The sequence below is a fragment of the Pan troglodytes genome, chromosome 22 (assembly GCF_028858775.2).
Source record: "Pan troglodytes isolate AG18354 chromosome 22, NHGRI_mPanTro3-v2.0_pri, whole genome shotgun sequence".
In the NCBI taxonomy this organism is placed as follows: Eukaryota; Metazoa; Chordata; class Mammalia; order Primates; family Hominidae; genus Pan; species Pan troglodytes.
In genome coordinates, this window is record NC_072420.2 from 34,369,372 (window position 1) to 34,388,599 (window position 19,228).

General features: G+C 40.9%; 1 protein-coding gene across 9 annotated transcripts in view; it reads left to right on the forward strand.

The window, feature by feature from the left end:
- Positions 1-19,228, forward strand: part of ITSN1 (intersectin 1) — a 257,189-nt gene that overhangs the window by 18,335 nt on the left and 219,626 nt on the right. The gene's annotated exons all lie outside the window — the stretch shown is intronic.

The following is a 19,228-nucleotide window of genomic DNA, read 5'->3' on the forward strand; positions in this document are numbered from 1 at the left end:
AGATATGTAGTTGGAAAGAACAGGAGTCTTTTAGTGGCATTTCCAGAAAATTGTGGTTATTTCGTGATACTGTACCAAAACTTGACACTGGGTAGTTTCTTAAGGATTGGTTGCAGTGTAGAATCTGAAGTCATATAAGTGAACTTTTTATCCTCTGTTACAATAAAATCTGTTGATCCATCCTATACTTTGAATGGCTATTTTACCCGTTTGATTTGACCAATACATACAACATCATGTATTGGTCATTTGGAAAATACTGGGTCACTGAGTTATGTAAATCTTACAAATGTTGACACATTTCATTAAACAATATCACAAAATCGTGTTTGTTATCACCACCCATCTTATTAGAAAATTCTTTAAATGTTGAAAAGCAGTCTAGCTCATAATGGCAGATACAAGTTTTCCAAAATTCTAATTTTCACCCCAAATTCAAATTTTATCATGAATAGCAAGTACTGTCAGTTGTTTTTCTTGCAGCATCAGGCTTGCTTTATTTTTGAGAAACTGTGCCAGATACCCAAATCTGAATAATCATAGTTTTTTTTGGTTGTTGTTTTGCCAAATAAAAATTGGGTTCCTGTAAAAAAAAAAATGGCTAGTTTAGCTCACAACTCAAATGATTGCACAGTAATTTTCTTGGACGTTGTTTGGTGTAGCACATAAATGCTTTGAGTATCTAGTCATACAAGCATTAAGCATGTGTACTCAAGGGCTGAGATTTAATAAAGTAATAATTTTTCATGATTCATCAAAGACATCCTGTTGTAAAACTGACTTTTTTTTTTTTATGTGAATGTTTGGCAGTGAAGAATCCAGTGACCACACTGGTACAGTTTGGTGCCACTGCTAAGGTGGGAGCAGTTTTACCCACCATTGTTTTTGTATCAGTGTAAATAAAATCACAGTGAAAAGAGCAGATCTTGCCTGAGTACCATCATGATGATATGGTTTGGCTGTGTCCCCACCCAAATCTCATCTTGAAATGTAGCTCCCATAATTCCCATGCGTTATGGGAGGGACCTGATGGGAGATAATTGAATCATGGGGGCGGTTCCCCCGTACTGTTCTTGTTGTAGTGAGTAAGTCTTAGGAGATCTGATGGTTTTCTAAGGGGTTTCCCCTTTCATTTGGCTCTCATTTCTCTCTTGCGGCGGCCATGTGAGACATACCTTTTTCCTTCCACCATGATTATGAGGCCTCCCCAGCCACCTGTAACTGTGAGTCCATTAAACCTCTTTTTCTTTATAAATTACCCAGTCTCGGTGAAAATGAACTAATACACGTAAGAATTTTGACCATCTGAACCCTCATGAAAGGGTCTTAGGACTCCCAGGGATCCGCAGACCACAAGAGAATTGCTGCCTTGTAGGATAAAATCTAAACCTTCACTCACAGTTTAGAGTGCATTATGCTGTATCCCTGTTGACCTTCCCCTTTTCCTCTTCTATTTCTCTTCCATCTGGATCTCACCATAGAATGTTCTTTTGTCACTTTAGCTTTACAATTTATTTCCCTTCTGCCTCCCCCTATCTGTCCCTTATCCTTTAGGCCTAACTGGGTGTTACTGAAGTGAAAATACCCGTACCTGCCGCAGCTATGAGTCATTTTCCCTTTGATTTCCAGCACTGAACTTTTGGCTCTACCTCTTTCCATCTATTTTCTAGGGACCTCTGATTTAAAGTTCCGAATTTACAAATCCCATCATAACAGGAAAGCATTTTACATCCCTCTTGTGACTTAAACTTAATTTATACTAATATTTTTCATTTTGAACCTTCTTATACCTAATTAAATGAAACATTTGAGCAAATAGGTGATGGGATATTGCCTTTTTTGGGGTCTTCTGTTCTGTCAGAAATGGTATTATAGTTAGGTCTAGCCCAGGGAAAAAACTGATTTCCTTTAACAGTTATTTGAATGATACCCATTTTCCTAATCAGGAAGGTTTCTTGGTATTATCTAGGTACTGGGTTTTATGCTGCCGAGTTCATCAGTTAAATGGCCTTTAGATAAAGGACAGGTTGGAGTTGTGCTCAGCTCATATAAAATGTGCTTTAGAAGGACTTCTGGTATTATCTGACCCACACTGCCCCTCATGTCACACATGTTTCTGCACGTACACAGGATGTGTACTGAGTACCCATCATGTTTCAGGGATTCTGCAGGTCTTTCACATATGCCATCTAAAATTTGTTTTTCACAATTTTGTGAGCTAGATGACAAGATCCTTGTGTTACAGATGAGGACCTCGAATTTGCTGCCATTTGTGTAATGAAAATATTAATGGCATAGTGAGTAGCTGAACTTAAATAAAAAATCATTGACTTACCACATAAATAATAGTATTATAACATTATAAAACAAGATTTGGTATAAATGAGCTTTCATCAGTATAGACACATCTCAGGCATTAGTCTACCTTGCCTAGAAGGAGCAGGAATTATTTATTGAGCACTGTTTTGGATATATACTGAAGTTCCCTCAAATTCTAATGTCTCGTAACTCTTCAGGCAGTTATGGTAATTGCTGGATATACCAGGAAGTTATGCCTGTAATTACTGCTCAGAAATGAAATATGTAAACTCTAGCATTATGTTCATACTGGTTTTATTATGAGATATATTACCTTTTAGATTTCTTATGAGATCTATTTTTTAGATTTAGCTTACAAAGCCATTAACTGTTATAAAATTATACTGTAAATTATAAGCTTTAGTTAGATGGGCCATTAGGCCCTAGCTTTGCTGGCAACTGTAACCTTTTATGATTGCAGTCAAAATGTAATCCAGATGCTCTTGGTAATAGACCATTGAGTCACAATATCCTGAATATTGTTTTGCAGGTTCAAAATGTTGGAAGAGATCTGAATCAGGATGATAAAATGACATTCACCCATCTGATTTTGGGCTTACTTCTTTGTGACATACCTAACCTGGTGATTAAATTCTTTTTTTTTTTGAGATGGAGTTTTGTTCTTGTTGCCCAGGCTGGAGTGCAATGGCATGATCTCTGCTTACCGCAACCTCCACCTCCCAGGTTCAAGCAATTCTCCTGCCTCAGCCTCCCGAGTAGCTGGGATTGCAGGCATGCACCACCACGCCCGGCTAATTTTTTGTATTTTTAGTAGAGACGGGGTTTCTCTGTGTTGAGGCTGGTCTCGAACTCCTGAACTCCTGACGTCAGGTGATCCGCCCGCCTCGGCCTCCCAAAGTGCTAGGATTACGGGCGTGAGCCACCACGCCCGGCCTCTGATGATTAAATTCTAAAACGAAGAGTTATTTAAAAGATTTTGTAGACAGTGGGGGTTGGAACTTGAAAGTGACCCATCAGCTATGTAGCTACTAGCATTTTCCTAAAAAGTCCTCAGTGAGGCAGCTGGACAAGGTTGAGAGGCAGGCAGCATAGCCAAGGGATTCTGGAGCCAAGCTGCTCAGCTACTGTCTTAGCCCACTTCGTGTTGCTGTAATAGAATACCTGAGGCTGGGTAATTTATAAAGAAAAAGGTTTATTTGGCTCACAATTCTGATGGCTAGGAAGGTCAAGTTTGAGCATCCGGTGTGGTCCTCAGGTTGCTTCCACTCAGTGTGGACTCCTGAATGTGATGTGGATGTGAAGAAACTGGAATCCTCATACATTGTTGGTGTGAATGTAGCTTGGTGCCGCTGCTGTGCTAAGGGGAGCTAGAGAGTGCAGAGGTCACATGGTGAGAGAGGTAGTAGGAGTGGGATGGGAAGGGGTCAGGTTCTTAACAGCCAGCTCATGTGAGAACTAAGAGTGAGAACTCACTCACTCTTGGGGAGGGCGTTAATCTATTCATGAAGGATCCACCCCATGACCTGAAAACACCTCCCACTAAGCCCCACCTCCCTACACTGCCACAGTGGGGACCAAATTTCAACCTGAGATTTGGTGGGGACACATAGCAGTTACTAGCTGTGTAACCATAAGCAAGCTATTTAACTTTTCTGTGCCTCAGTTTCCTCATCTATAGAATGAGGTCGATCACAGTTCCTATCTCATAAGATTGTTGTGAGGATGCTAAAACAGCGCAGTGCCTCACTAAGTAGTAAACACTGTATAAGAAATGATTGTTATTATTCTTATCACCTGTGATCCAAGCCTGGAATTTATAATTTAAGATACGAATGAAGTTATTATATGTAGTTCTGTTACCAGTTGATTATATGACCTCTCTTAATTTCTCAGTTGCTCTTTCCATCATCTGGAAACTTCGCCATTTGTTTTAACCTTTGAAGAGATGAGAGGAAAAGATGCATGATAGGCTTAAATTGCTCTCATCTACTTATAAAAAATAATTAGACATAACGTGGCCAGGCGCAGTGGCTCACGACTGTAATCCCAGCACTTTGGGAGGCCGAGGTGGGTGGATCACGAGGTCAGGAGTTCGAGACCAGCCTGGCCAACATGGTGAAACCCCGTCTCTACTAAAAATACAAAAATTAGCTGGGCGTGGTGGCGGGCGCCTGTAATCCCAGCTACTCGGGAGGCTGAGGCAGGAGAATCACTTGAACCTGGGAGGTGGAGGTTGCAGTGAGCCAAGGCCACACCATTGCACTCTAGCCTGGGTGACAGAATGAGACTCTGTCTCAAAAAAAAGAAAAAAATAGACATAATGCAAGATAACGTCATTAAAAAGTGGGCAAAGACCTGAGTAGGCATTTTTCCAAAGAAGATATCCAAATGGTCAACCAGTACATGAACAGATAGATGCTCAAAATTGTTAGTCATTAGGGAAATGGAAATCAAAACTATGAGAAAACCATTAGTATGGCTATCTTTTTTTTTTTTTAAAAGGAAAATAACAAGTATTGGTAAGGATGTGAAGAAACTGGAATCCTCATATATTGCTGTTGTGAATGTAGCATGGTGCCACAGCTGTGTAAAATAATTTTTCAGCTCCTCAATTAGATAGATACAGAGTTATATGGCTTAGCAATTCCATTCCTAGCTATATACCAAAAGAAAACAGGTGTTCAAACAAAAACTTGTACATAATATTCATAGCAGCATTATTTACCATAGCCAAAAGGTGGAAACAACCCAAATGTCCATCAACTTTTGTGCATCAGTGGACAATGTGGCATATTCATATAATGGGATATGATTCAGCTATAAAAAGAAACGAATGATATATGGTACAGTATAGGCGTACCTTGAAAGCATGTAGAATAAACATGAAAACATGTATAACATAGATGTACCTTGAAAACATGCTAAGTGAAGGAAGGCAATATACTGTATGGTTCCTTTTTTGTTTTTGAGAGGGAGTCTCGCTCTGTTGCCTAGGCTGAAGTGCAGTGGCATGATCTCAGCTCACTGCAACCTCTGCCTCCCAGGTTCAAGCTATTCTCGTGCCTGAGCCTCCCGAGTAGCTGGGATTACAGGTGCCCACTGTCGTGCCCAGCTAATTCTTTTGCATTTTTAGTAGAGACAGGGTTTCACCATGTTGGTCAGGCTGGTTTTAAACTCCTGACCTCAAGTGATCCACCTGCCTCAGACTTCCAAAGTGCTGGGATTACAGGTTTGAGCCATTGCACCCGGCCTGTATGGTTCCATTTATATGAAATACCCAGAATAGGCAAATCTGTGGAGACAGAAAGCAGATGAGTAGCTGGGGCAGAGCATAGGATTTCTATTTGGGGTGATGAAAATGTTCTGGAACCAGATACTGGTGGTGGTTGCACAACTTCATGATTGTCTGAGATGTCACTGAATTGCATACTTTAAAATCAGTTCAACAGTAAATTTTATGTTATTTGTATGATGCTGCAATTTAAAAAAAAAATATTTCGACATATTTATTCCAAGTTTACCTTAGTTGTAATTTTGCCAAAATACTTTCTTAAACCATTTTATTGTAATTTTAGGCTAAGATCATTTGAACTTTATATATAGTTGAATGAAATGTATCGTAGTTGTTTTATTCTCTTGTAAATCTAGAAAAGATGAAAAATGAAAGCCATGAGAGTTTTAAGTATGTCTTTGCTTTGTGCAGATATTCTCAAAGGGTATTGTGGAGCCCTTGGGGCTCCTTATGACCTTTTCAAAGGGTCTGCAGGTTCAGGTTATTTTCATAGTAATTGTTAAGAGTTATTTGCTTTTCAAAATTTTATTTATTTATTTATTTAGAGACGGGGCTTTGCTCTGTCCCCAGCCTGGAGTGCAGTGGTGCAATGACAGCTCACTGCAGCCTCGACTTCTGGGCAAAAGTGATCCTCCTGCCTCTCAGCCTCCCAACTGGGACTGCAGGGAGGCATTGTTTTACATTTACATGCCACCATGCCCACTAGTTTTTTTATTTTTCATAGAGATGGGGTTTTGCCACATGTTGCCCAGGCTGATCTTGAACTCCTGGGCTTAAGTGATCCACCCCCATCTCGGCCTCCCAAATTCTGAGATTACAGAATTTGTAAGCATAAGCCACCACACACAGCCTATTTGCTTTTTTTTTTTAACTCTTTCTCTCCACAGGTGTAAAGTATAGTTTTCCAAACGCTCTATAATATATGATGGTGTAGTCTCTTTGTTGGCTAATGGTCTATGTACTTGTATATGTCTGGGTTTTTTTGTTTTTTTTTTTTACAATTCTCTAAGGTAAGCTCTTTGTGATCCTCAATAATTTTTAAGTGTATAAAAGAGTCCTGAGGCCAAAAAGTTTGAGGACAAAATGTCTTGGTAAAAAATGTATGTGCCAATAATGAAAAAGCATATACGAACTACTTGTATTATATATTTTTGAAAACAGAAGGAAAATAAATTGTAAGCCAAATGACTCTTTTGGCTGCTTAGCTTTTATCATCTTTACTGCTTCAGAGGTTACTAGATTTGGAACCAAAGTGTACTTTTTGGGACACGGTAGGTTTCTGGTTTTAAAAAAGGATGTCTGGTATTGATTAAATCTATAGTTTTGAACTTTCTAATCCAGCAGCTCTGCAGAGTAGGTACTGATACTTGGATTTTATAACCAGGGCACAAAATGGTTAAGTAACTTATCTGTGGTCCGACAGCTAGTAAGTGGCAGGTCTGGTGTTTGGATCCATGAAGTCTGTTTCCTGAGTCTGCACTGTTCACAGTATGCGATCTGTATAATACCGCTCCTTATGTACACTGTATAATAATAGCTCCCTGGGAATGTATGTGTGAAGTTCCCATTTGGAAGGCTGGCATCGTAGTACTGCACTGATAGTGGTGGCAGTGATTGTGAGGTGGGTTGGGTTCTGGTGCCTAAGGCAGGGTCTCCAGCAAGCAGATGGTTAGAAGAGAGATAGGGAGCAAGGATAGGAGGATGGGCTGCTATAGGGGCCAGACCTCCTGCCCAGGATATTTCTGGTCCAGTTCGAAAGTTGGACCTTTCCTTCCTAGAGATTGGCTCCACTTATGGCTTTATAGTAGGACCTCTTCCCCTTCTGGAGTCCTTTGGAGCAAGATGCATTTTCACAGTTTTCTCCCAACCTCTTTACTTGAGTCTAGCACTTAACTGCCTTTGAACTTCTCTGAGGGTTTTTACTACCAACTAGAAATGAAAGAAAAAGTTGAAGAGGGAGATGGTATTCAAAAGATAAGTGGTACAAATTGGAGTCTTTTAGGATTCATATTATTGAAACGCAATTTGTCAACCTCCCTAAGAGGGTCACATCACTGTGGTGTGGGCCCCCCCAAGGCATGTCATCACTGAGGTTAGGATGGGCTCTCTGCCATGAGGAGTAAGCCAGTGCCTCCAGCTACTGGCTAGAAACAGGGAGTGTTGCCAGGAGATCTGCACTGGGGCTGAAGGATGTCCCCACCTACTTCCCTTTTGCTCTTCTTACTATCAGTCTTTACTACCGCAGATCCCTTTCTAGGGTCCACGACCTTTGCTGGGGTAAAGTGGGATGCAGGGATGGGGCCTGGGGATGCTCTAGGCAGTTTGCATGAAGGAGTGGCTCCATGGGTGTTAAAGATTAGGCCTTCTGGTACTTTCTTCTCCACTTGTACTTTGAGTTAAAGGCTCTTACCTCAAGAGATTTTCTTTACTCTGTGGCCATATCTGTAACTGTCCTTAACTCTCTGTGCATGGCAGCCCCAAACCTTCCCAGTGAAACAGTGCAAGCTCAGAGCCTTGCAGGTCAGTGACCCCACACTTGGCACAGGAATTCCAGGGAAAAGTGTGAAAGGGCAGTAGGTGGCTCCTCCGTCCTGCTTCTTTGAAAACCTCTGACCTAAAAGGTTTTTGAAGCTGAATATTTGAAGAAAATGTGTATGGGATTGTAGAGATAGATGCCTAGGCGGCTGAAGGGGGTGTGGCAAGTGGATGGCCTCCCTCAGGGCTCCTTTCCACCTGTGGTGGCCACAGGTTCAAGACTCCTGTCCAAACATTCTGGTTTGTTTATGTGTTCCAGAAGCAGACAGAGAAGAAGGTATTGTATTTTTTGAGACAGTCTCGCTCTGTTGCCCAGGCTGGAGTGCAATGGTGCGATCTCTGCTCACTGCAGGCTCCGCCTCCTGGGTTCAAGCGATTCTCCTGTCTCAGCCACCTGAGTAGCTGGGATTACAGGTGTGTGCCACTATGCCTGGCTAATTTTTGTATTTTTAGTAGAGATGGGGTTTCACCACATTGGCCAGGCTGGTCTTGAACTCCTGGCCTCAAGTGATCCACCCGTCTTGGCCTCCCAAAGTGCTGAGATTATAGGTGTGAGCCACCGTGCCTGGCCCAAACTGGTATTATATCTGCATGAAAAAGGGTCACTGTGCCAATACTTTTTTCATTTAAGTTTTTTTTTTTTTGAGACGGAGTCTCGCTCTGTCACCCAGGCTGGAGTGTCGTGGTGCGATCTCGACTTACTGCAACCTCCGCCTCCCGGGTTCAAGCAATTCTCCTGCCTCAGCCGCCCGATTAGCTGGAATTACAGGCATGCGCCACCAAGCCCAGCTAATTTTTTTGTATATGTAGTAGACATGGGGGTTTCACCATATTGGCCAGGTTGGTCTTGAACTCCTGACCTTGTGATCCACCCACCTTGACCTCCCAAAGTGCTGGGATTACAGGCGTGAGCCACCGCTCCCGGCCCTCATTTAAGTTTTAATATGTTTGTGGGTAGAAAACGTCTTAATTTTTTTTTTTAAATCTCAGAAAATGACGTGTTGGTGTTGAGATCTCTCTTGAGTGGCTTCATCATTTATTCGTATGCCCAGCGTAGAAGCTTATTCTTTATTCTGAATTCCTTCCTCCCCCTTACACCTGATTTAATTGTGCACTATTGATCTGGCTTAGTTCTGGAACTTCCCTCACTCTCACTCAGGTGTTGCCCTAGACTCATACGTGCTCTCTCTCCAGCCAGTTTTGCCCTCTCCATATCTTTTTCCATTAGAGCAGTAGTTGTCAAACTTTTTGATTAAAACTGAGAGGCCAGGTGCAGTGGCTCATGCCTGTAATCCCAACAGTTTGAGAAGCCCAGGTGGTAGGATCACTTGAGCCCAGGACCAGCTTGGACAACATAGTGAGACCTTGCCTCTACCAAAAAGTAAAAAAATTAGCCAGGGGTGGTGACATGTGCCTGTGGTTCCAGCTATGTGGGAGGCTGAGGTGAAAGGATTGCTTCAGCCCAGGAGTTGGAGGCTGGATTGAGTCGTGATTGTGTCATGACACTCTAGCCTGGATTATAGAGCAAGACACTGTCCCAGAAAACAAAACAAAACAAAATCTGAGAAATTACTTATTCCCTAATTTATGATTTGGTTATTAACTTACTTAAAATGAAAAATAAACCCATGTAAAGTTAGTATACATAGCTTTTTAATGAAAATCGCTTTTTTTCCCCCAAAACAACAACATAAAATGTAGTCGGAAGAGTGGCCATGGTTCACTTATGTGTTGCAGACCTCCTTAATGTCTGGCTGGATGGAAGAGTTTCTCATCCAGTGCATACATGCATGAGTCATCACAGCCAGGTCTCAACCCCATCAGACAACACTCTCTTTTTGTAGTAAGTCTTTGGTAATGCTTCCTTTATTCTTATGAAATGTATTCATCTCAGAATTCAAATGAAAGTAACATACTAACATGATAGTAGTTCAGTGTGTCATTGTTGTCTCAGCTACACTAGGATCACATGCTCACTAGGTCAGGTGCACTGAGAATGCAGTGGCTGCAAATGCACACGGTAGAGGTACATTACTTGGTGATTCAAATATCAAGAAGGGCATTAGATGTAATGACATGTTCTCTAAAACTGTGAGCAACTTTTGGTAAAATACAAAACAGTCTTTTGATTTATGTGGTAATTATATTCCTAGCAAATTGAATGTGTAGTAAAACTTGGAAAAAGTCTTTTGTGATTCTATGTGAAATGGAATTTGGTTTTAGGTTCCGATAATTATACATGGGGTTTTCCCCTACATGACTATCTAGAGAAACATTCAAAAGTCATATGGGACAATTCCTGATATGGGACTGTTCTGCACAACCTGTTAAAAAAATGCCAGTGGTGCCTCCCAGCGAATGAGACCACCAAAAATACCCCACGGATTTTCACACATCCATTAGGGAATGGTACATACCTATTAAGAACACTGATAAATGGAATCTTGGCTGTATTTTTTTTCTTGTTTTTTGTTTGTTTGTTTGTTTGTTTTGAGACAGAGTTTCAATCTTGTCACCCAGGCTGGATTGCAGTGGTGATCTTGACTCACCGCAACCCCCGCCTCGCGGATTCAAGTGATTCTTCTGCCTCGGCCTCCGGAGTAGCTGGGATTACAGGCGCCGGCCACCACGCCCGACTAATTTTGTATTTTTAGTAGACACGGGTTTCACTGCGTTGGTCAGGCTGGTCTTGACCTCCTGACCTCAGTGCTGGGATTACAGGCGTGAGCCGCTGTGCCCGGCCTGTTTTGTTTTTTTAAGTTGGATGATAATTTAAAAAATAACTTACAATACAGCCTGACCAACATGGTGAAACCCCATCTCTACTAAAAATACAAAAATTAGTAGGCATGGTGGCGCACGCCTGTAATCCGAGCTACTCAGGAGGCTGAGGCAGGAGAATTGCTTGAGTGAGGTTGCAGTGAGCTGAGATTGCGCCATTGCACTCCAGTCTGGGCGACAAAGCGAGACTCCGTCTCAAATAAATAAATAAATAAATAAATAACTTACAATAATAATTACTTGAATCTCACTGTTAACCAGTGTTAATATTTTGTTGTATATCCTTTTTGTCCTTTTTTGTACATTTGTAGTTTTTTTCCATTCAAAAGTGGGATCATTTAAGAATTTAAAAAGAATCGATGTCTTGGCTGGGCACAGTGACTCACGCCTGTAATTCCCAGCACTTTGGGAGGCCGAGGTGGGCAGATCACCTGAGGTTGGGAGTTCAAGACCAGCCTGACCAACATAGAGAAACTCCGTCTCTACTAAAAATACAAAATTAGCCAGAGCGGTGGTGCATGCCTGTAATCCCAGCTACTCGGGAGGCTGAGGCAGGAGAATCGCTTGAACCTGGGAGATGGAGGTCATGGTGAGCTGGGCAACAAGAGCGAAACTCTGTCTAGAAAAAAAAAAAAGAATTGATGTCTTGATGCTACTTAATTTTACCTAATTCACGTGTTTTTAAAAATCATAACAAAATCAGTTTTATTCTTCATTCTATCATACAATTAGTACAATCTCAGGTAAGATGCAAACAATGTATACTCATAAGTGTCTTTTTAACATGAAAACTGGTGCTACCTAGGGAAGTACAAATGAAACCACAATGAGATATCACCTCCAACATGTTAGGATGGCCATTATAAAAAAGACTGAAATAATAAGAATTGGCCAGGATATGAAGAAAAGGGAACGCTTGTACACTGTTGGTGGGAATGTAAATTGATATGAAGCAGTTATGGAAAACAATATGGAAATTCTTCAGAACATTAAAAATAGAACTACTGTATGACCCAGCAATCCCTATACCCAAAGGAAATGAAATCAGCATCTTGGGAAGATATCTGCACTCCCATGTTCCTTGTGGCATTATTCCCAATAGACAAGATATGGAAACGATTTTTTTTTTTTTGAGACGGAGTCTCCTTCTGTTGCCAGGCTGGAGTGCGGTGGCACAAACTCGGCTCACTGCAACCTCCGCCTCCCAGGTTCAAGCAATTTTTCTGCCTCAGGCACCCGAGTAGCTGGGACTACAGGTGCATGCCACCACGCCCAGCTAATTTTTGTATTTTTAGTAGAGATGGGGTTTCACCATGTTGGCCAGGATGGTCTCGATCTCTTGACCTCGTGATCCACCCGCCTCAGCCTCCAAAGTGGTAGGATTACAGGCGGGAGCCACCACGCCTGGCGGAAACGATTTAATAAGTGTCTGTTGCCAGATAAATAAATAAATTGGGGCATATACATCATACAGTGGAATAGCCATTAAAAAGGTGATCCTGTCATTTGTGACAACATAGATGAACCTGGAGGGCATGGTGCTAAGTGAAATAAACTAGAAAAAGAAAAGAAAAATATTGCAAGATCTCACTTATATGTGGAATCTGAAATAAAGCTGAATATGTAAGAATAGAGTGGCTGAGTGGTTATCGGGGGAAGGGGAAGTGGGAGATGTAGGTCAAAGGGGACAAAGTTGCAGTTACATAGGATGAATAAAACTAGAGATCTAATATTTAGCATGATGACTCTGCCTAATATTGTATTGGAAAATTTGCTGAGAGTAGATTTCAAGTACTCTTAACACACACACGTAGCTATGTGAGGAGATGGATGTATTACTTCTGACTGTAGTAGCCATTTCACTGTGTATGTGTATAACAAAACATCATGTCGTATACCTTAAATTATACAATAAACAAAGAAGAGGTGCCGGTTTGAAGGGGCGAGGACAGAGCATGGACTTGCGGAAAGTTAGGTGGCCTTGGTGATTTAATCTCTCAAACCTTCGGTTTTCTTATCTGTAACACGTATTAGAGAAACTGTGTGTTGTCGGAACCTACCCCTCAGTGGGAGTAATCCCAGCTGTTTGTCCTCAGCTTATTTCTAACTGAACTGCCGGCTTCTCAAGAGCAGCCAGGATGTCACCTTTTCATCACCTAGCACCAGCTCAGGACCTGGCTCATTAATTTATTGAACAAATGAATGTGGCAGAAAATTTGCTATTGGTGTTGGACTGTGTTTAAACTTTGTTTCATGTTTATCATAGTTAAACCTCCATCAGAGGTAAACAACTATGTTAATTATTACATCAAACTTCTGTACATCTTGCCCCAAATGGGATCATTTATTCGTTCTGGATAAAATGTTTTTGAAGTTTTTAGCACACCTGATAGTTGTATTTCTTCTAGATTGGGCTTGGATATTGTTATTACTCAGGAATCTGGTTGAATGTTTGATTGTATAACTCTGCCTTTGACATATGTAATTAAATGAGTTTGTATTTAATGTGTTCCTTGAGGCAGCCAGGTGTATTTACCTCAGAACTGTTGAAGGCTTGCCATGTCTCTAGGACTCATTGGTACCTTTAAGGCATCTCTACAGGTATGATTTTCTTTTACTGTGGATTCTTTTTTTCTTTCAAAAGTTTTTCAGCTGTTAGATATTTAGCAGCTCAGTCTGTTTGAATGATTTAATGTGTTACTATTGAAAATTACTTTGAAATACAATTTGACTCTTTTCAAGAGAGTTTGGATTCTGAAGGCCCACAGCGTATAGGCTGAAACAGTGGTTCTCAAATCTAGCATGCATTCACTGGATCTGGGACAGGATCCAACAGTTTGCATTTCTAACAAGTTCCCCATTAATGCTGGTGCTGTTGGTCTGGGGACCAGACTTTGAGAACTATTGGGCTAAAGTGTGGAAGACAATTAAAAGTAATAATATGGAGGCGAAATGGGGCCCAGTGTGTTTGGGAACAGGATCCCTTTGTGCTCTCCACAGACAATAGAGCAGTAAAGAAAAACTGGTTTTGGCACCTGAAAAGAAGGAAAATAGACATAAACTTTAGAAAATACTGTATGATAGTTGCAGTGGTCCTTAAAATTAAGATAGGAGAAGAGATTTGGAAATAATTTAATTTTAAAAAGTTTATTTTACCTTTTTTATTATAGGAGTAATGCATGTTCATAATGGAAAGTGTCATAAATACAGAAACGTTTCTATTCTAAAAGAGAGGAAAAATTTCCCCAAAGTATCTTCTGACATTTTTGGCAATGTCCATTCAGTATCTCTTTTATGTGTAGGACTTTTGTTTTTGTTTTGCCATGAAATAAAGTTTTTATTGTCAAAATAATATATGCTCATTATAATGAAAGAAAAAGAAAGATCATAAAGGACACTCACTCTTTCCAGAAACAATACTGATAACATCCTGAAGTTTATTATTTGATATCTCTTTATGTGAATATATCCATTTATGTGAATTTACCTTGACCATATGGTTTTATAACCTAATTTTTTCAGTCACTATCTTTTCATATCATTAGATGTAATTCTGAAGCATCTTTTTTAGGCGCAGAGTATCTTACTCTGAAAAACTTAGTTGTACCTGATGCTTTTCATCCACTGGCCCCTCCCATTTCTCATTTCTCTACTAGGAATTTGTAGGTCAAAGAGCATGTAAAAATCTTGATATGGGCCAGGCACGGTGGCTCAAGCCTGTAATCCCAGCACTTTGGGAGGCTGAGACAGGGGGATCACGAGGTCAGGAGACCGAGACCGTCCTAGCCAACACGGTGAAACCCTGTCTCTATTAAAAAAAAATAAAAAAAATTAGCCAGGTGCAGTGGCGGGCGCTTGTAGTCCCAGCTACTTGGGAGGCTGAGGTGGGAGAATGACTTGAACCCGGGAGGGGGAGCTTACAGTGAGCCGAGGTTGCGCCACTGTACTCCAGCCTGGGCGACAGAGCGAGACTCTGTCTCAAAAAATAAAAAATAAAAAATAAATCTTGATATGTATTACCAGATACCCACAAAGGGCATAGAAGTTTCTGTTCCCACTAGTAGCTGTGTGCCTTTACCCAGACCCCAAGTCTATGCTCATTGCCGGTTTAATAATTGCCAGCCTGATAGGTGAAAATAGTATCTTTTCATTCACTTCTTTTACTGATAAGAAGCTTAGCACTTTTTTTCATGTGTCAGTTGGTCGTTTAAATTTCTTTTCTTTTGAATTTCTGCTCTTGTCCTTGTCACATTTTCTTTTGGGGTTAATCTTTTTTCTTGATTTATATGAACTCTTCATACTTAGGGACATTAATTCCTTATGTCATATGCTTCAGATATTTGTTTCCAAAATTTCATTTGCTTTTAAAACTAACTTGTGGAATTGTTTTTCTTTCATAGAAGTGTTTAAGTGTTTCATAGAAGTGCCATCCACTATGATTTTCCTTTTTTTTGTTTTTTTTTGTTTGACATGGAGTTTTGCTGTTGTTGCCCAGGCTGGAGTGCAGTGGCACGATCTCGGCTCACTGCAACCTCTGCCTCCTGGGTTCAAGCGATTCCTGCTAATTTTTTTATTTTTAGTAGAAACAGGGTTTCACCACGTTGGTCAGGCTGGTTTCAAACTCCTGACCTTAGGTGATCCCTCCGCTTCGGCCTCCCAGAGTGCTAGGATTACACGCATGAGCCATTGCGCCTGTCCTGGTTTTCCATTTTTAAGGATTTCTGCTCATGGTGTCAAATGAGAACATCCCCTGTCACTTCAAGATTTTACGAATATTAACCTGCATTTTCTTCTACAACACTTTCTCTTTTTTAAAAAACGTTTTTAAAGATGGAGTTTTGCTAAGTTGCCCAGGCTGGTCTTCAACTCCTGGGCTCAAGTGAACCTCCCACCTCAGCCTCTCAAAGCGCTGGGATTATAGGCATGAGCCACCATGCCCAGCCTCTGCCACACTTCCATGATTTCATTTGTTCAGTAGGGTCTTTAAACTGTCTGTAGTTTGTTTTGATGCAAGCAAATACATTTATTTTAGTGTGGCCAAATGTAATTTACATTTTTAAATATTGAATTATTTTGGTTGCACTGTGCAAACATTAGGCAAATTTAGGTATAAAGTTGGAAAAAGCCACTAAGTGTCACACTGTTCTGAGGAGCACTGGGAATTCTGAGAAGGCTTAAAGAGTTTGCCATGGTTTTCTGTCCTTGTGATAGTTTGTTCAGAATGATGGTGTCCAGCTTCATCCATGCCCCTACAAAGGATGTGAACTCATCCTTTTCTATGGCTGCATAGTATTTCATGGTGTATATGTGCCACATTTTCGACAGAAAACCAAACACTGCATGTTCTCACTCATAGGTGGGAATTGAACAATGAGAACACTTGGACACAGGGTGGGGAACATCACACACCGGGACCTGTCGTGAGGTGCGGGGAGGGGGGAGGGATAGCATTAGGAGATAAACCTAATGTAAATGACAAGTTAATGGGTGCAGCGCACCAACATGGCACATGTATACATATGTAACAAAACCTGCACGTTGTGCACATGTACCCTAGAACTTAAAGTATAATTAAAAAAAAAGAGTTTGCCATGGAAGTGGAGGTCAGGAGAGGGGAGAACTGAGCAAGTATGTGGGTATTTCCAGCTCCTTCAGCGCACCAACATGGCACATGTATACATATGTAACAAAACCTGCACGTTGTGCACATGTACCCTAGAACTTAAAGTATAATTAAAAAAAAAGAGTTTGCCATGGAAGTGGAGATCAGGAGAGGGGAGAACTGAGCAAGTATGTGGGTATTTCCAGCTCCTTCTCCCAAGAACTGCAGGCTTAGATGGGCAGCTGTCTGGTAGGCAGATCTTCTTGGGCATCTAATAATAAGCTGTTCAAAATTAACATAGCCAAAGCAGAATTCTTTTTTTTTTTTTTAAGACAGAGTCTCACTTATCACCTAGGCTGGAGTGCAGTGGCATGATCTCGGCTCACTGCAAGCCTCGCCCCCCTGGTTCAAGGGATTTTCTTGCCTCAACCTCCCGAGTACCTGGGATTACAGTTGTGTGCCACCACGTCCAGCCAATTTTTATGTTTTTTAGTAGAGACAGGGTTTCGCCCTCTTGGCCAGGCTGGTCCCAAACATCTGGCGTAAAGTGATCCACCCGCCCAGGCCTCCCAAAGTGCTGGGATTACAGACTTGAGCCACCGCACCCAGCCCAAAACGGAATTCTTGATGCTGTCCCCACCCTAATGCGCACACTGCAGTCCTTTCTCGTCTTAGTAAATAGCACTGTCAAACACCCATTTAGGCAGGCCAGAAACTTCAAAGGTGTCTTTGATTCCACTCTTCCACCACTTTATATCTACTCCATCATGAAGTCTTGTAGACTTTCTGTCCAGAATATATCCTGAGTCTGACCACTCCTAATCATTTCCACTGTTAAAACATTAGTCTAGGCCACCACTGTCTCTCACATGGGTGTTTATTGTGGTCTTCTGGACGTTGTCTTGGTTCCACTTTGTCTCTCCCTGTAATCTGTTTCACATAGTAGCTTCTACAGTGTAAATAAGATCATATTATTCCCTTGATTAAAACCTTTCAAAGACTTCCCATTACATTTAAAATAAAATCCAGGCCTTACTATAAAAGATCCACTTGTCTGGCCTCTGTGCTTCTCCAGTTTCTTCCTTCTGCACTCCCCTTGTCTACTTTGCGGTAGCCTAACATGTCTCTTTCTATCCCTTGAACAGGTTCTTTTCTTTCGTTGGGTCTTTATACAGGCTGAACCTCCTCTAGAACTAACTAGAAACTACCTCTGATGTCTTCTCAAAGAGACTTTCCTTGACTATCCCCAGGCACATGAAGAAGCCCCACACACCCCCTCTAGTCACCATCTATCTTGTTAACCTTACTTATTTTCTTAGAGTGGGGTTTTGTATGTAAATTGATCTTCTTTATTTGTTTACTGGTTTATTAGCTGTCTTCCTATTCGAGAATGTAAGCTCCCGGAGGACACTCTGTTTTGTTCACTTCTGAATCCCTAGCACTTAGCCCCGTGCTTGGCCCATGACATTTGTGGTAAGTACTAGGTGACCATTTTTGGAACTGTTCCCACCCCACGGCCTGCATTCACACTTTAATCACAGCAGCTCAGCTTTTATATCGTGAGCTTCAGTGGGAGGTTTTGTTTACAGAAAGTTTTCTTGGTTGACAAAAGCCTGAAGATGATTTTCTTGGAAGATGAGGATTTATTCTAAGGATATGTGAGGAAGCAAAGTTTTTGTTGTTGTTGTTGTTGTTGTTGTTTTGGAGGGGCGGTGGGGGATCCGAGTCTCGCTTTGTCATCCAGGCTGGAGTGTAGTGGCGCAATCATGGCTCACTGCAACCTCTGCCTCCCGGGTTTAAGGGATTCTCCTGCCTCAGCCACCTGTGTAGCTGGGATTACAGGCATGCGCCACCACGCCCAGCTAATTTTTGTATTTTTAGTAGAGACAGGGTTTCACGGAAGCAGAGATTTTCTGACAGTGTTCCATCTACTTCATAATGTATTGTTGATGTGGTTCTTGATTTTTTAACCTGAAGGAATAAGCATGAAAATAGCAAAATGATTTTTCACAGTTCCTGTCCAAGAGTACTTTTTCTTTACATGTTGAATTACCTACCATAGATTGTTTTATCCTATAATTAGAAAGATTATGAGATTACATCATCTTATATTTACCCTTAAAGAGTGTTTCCCGAATCATAAGCCAAAGCCTTTGTATAACCTTATTATGTAAATATTTATGTTTCAGGTGTGTTATTCCCTTTGTGTGTGTGTGTATCTATATACATATATATGCATAGTATTTGTGTTCTCTTATTCCCTATGACATTGTAAACATTCTAGTTGATGATGTCTGTGCTTCCATTGCAACTCTTCACTGCATGGGTACTCTGATGTGTATGGCTTGCTGCTCCCCAGATATTCGTTGACTTTGTGACATCTGTCCTAGGACAGTTTCACTATTTTAGTTTTTGGCTACTCAGTTAATTAGAAATGCATCTCAGTTGTATTTTAAGTTATTGCTTTCTACATTTTAATTAGTAAATACAAAGAGATTGCCTTTAGTTTTTGTTATGTGTATTTTCAGGTTATGTTACTGGGAGTACAAAGTTTTACAATTGTTGCTTTCATTGTGGATTATAGGTTTTATGAAAATAAAATTTATCATATTTACAGTTTTTGCCTTGAAATGCTTATTAAATTTAGCAATCCTCCCTTTTTTGTGTGTTTTTTGATCCTTATCCTTTTTTTTTTTTTT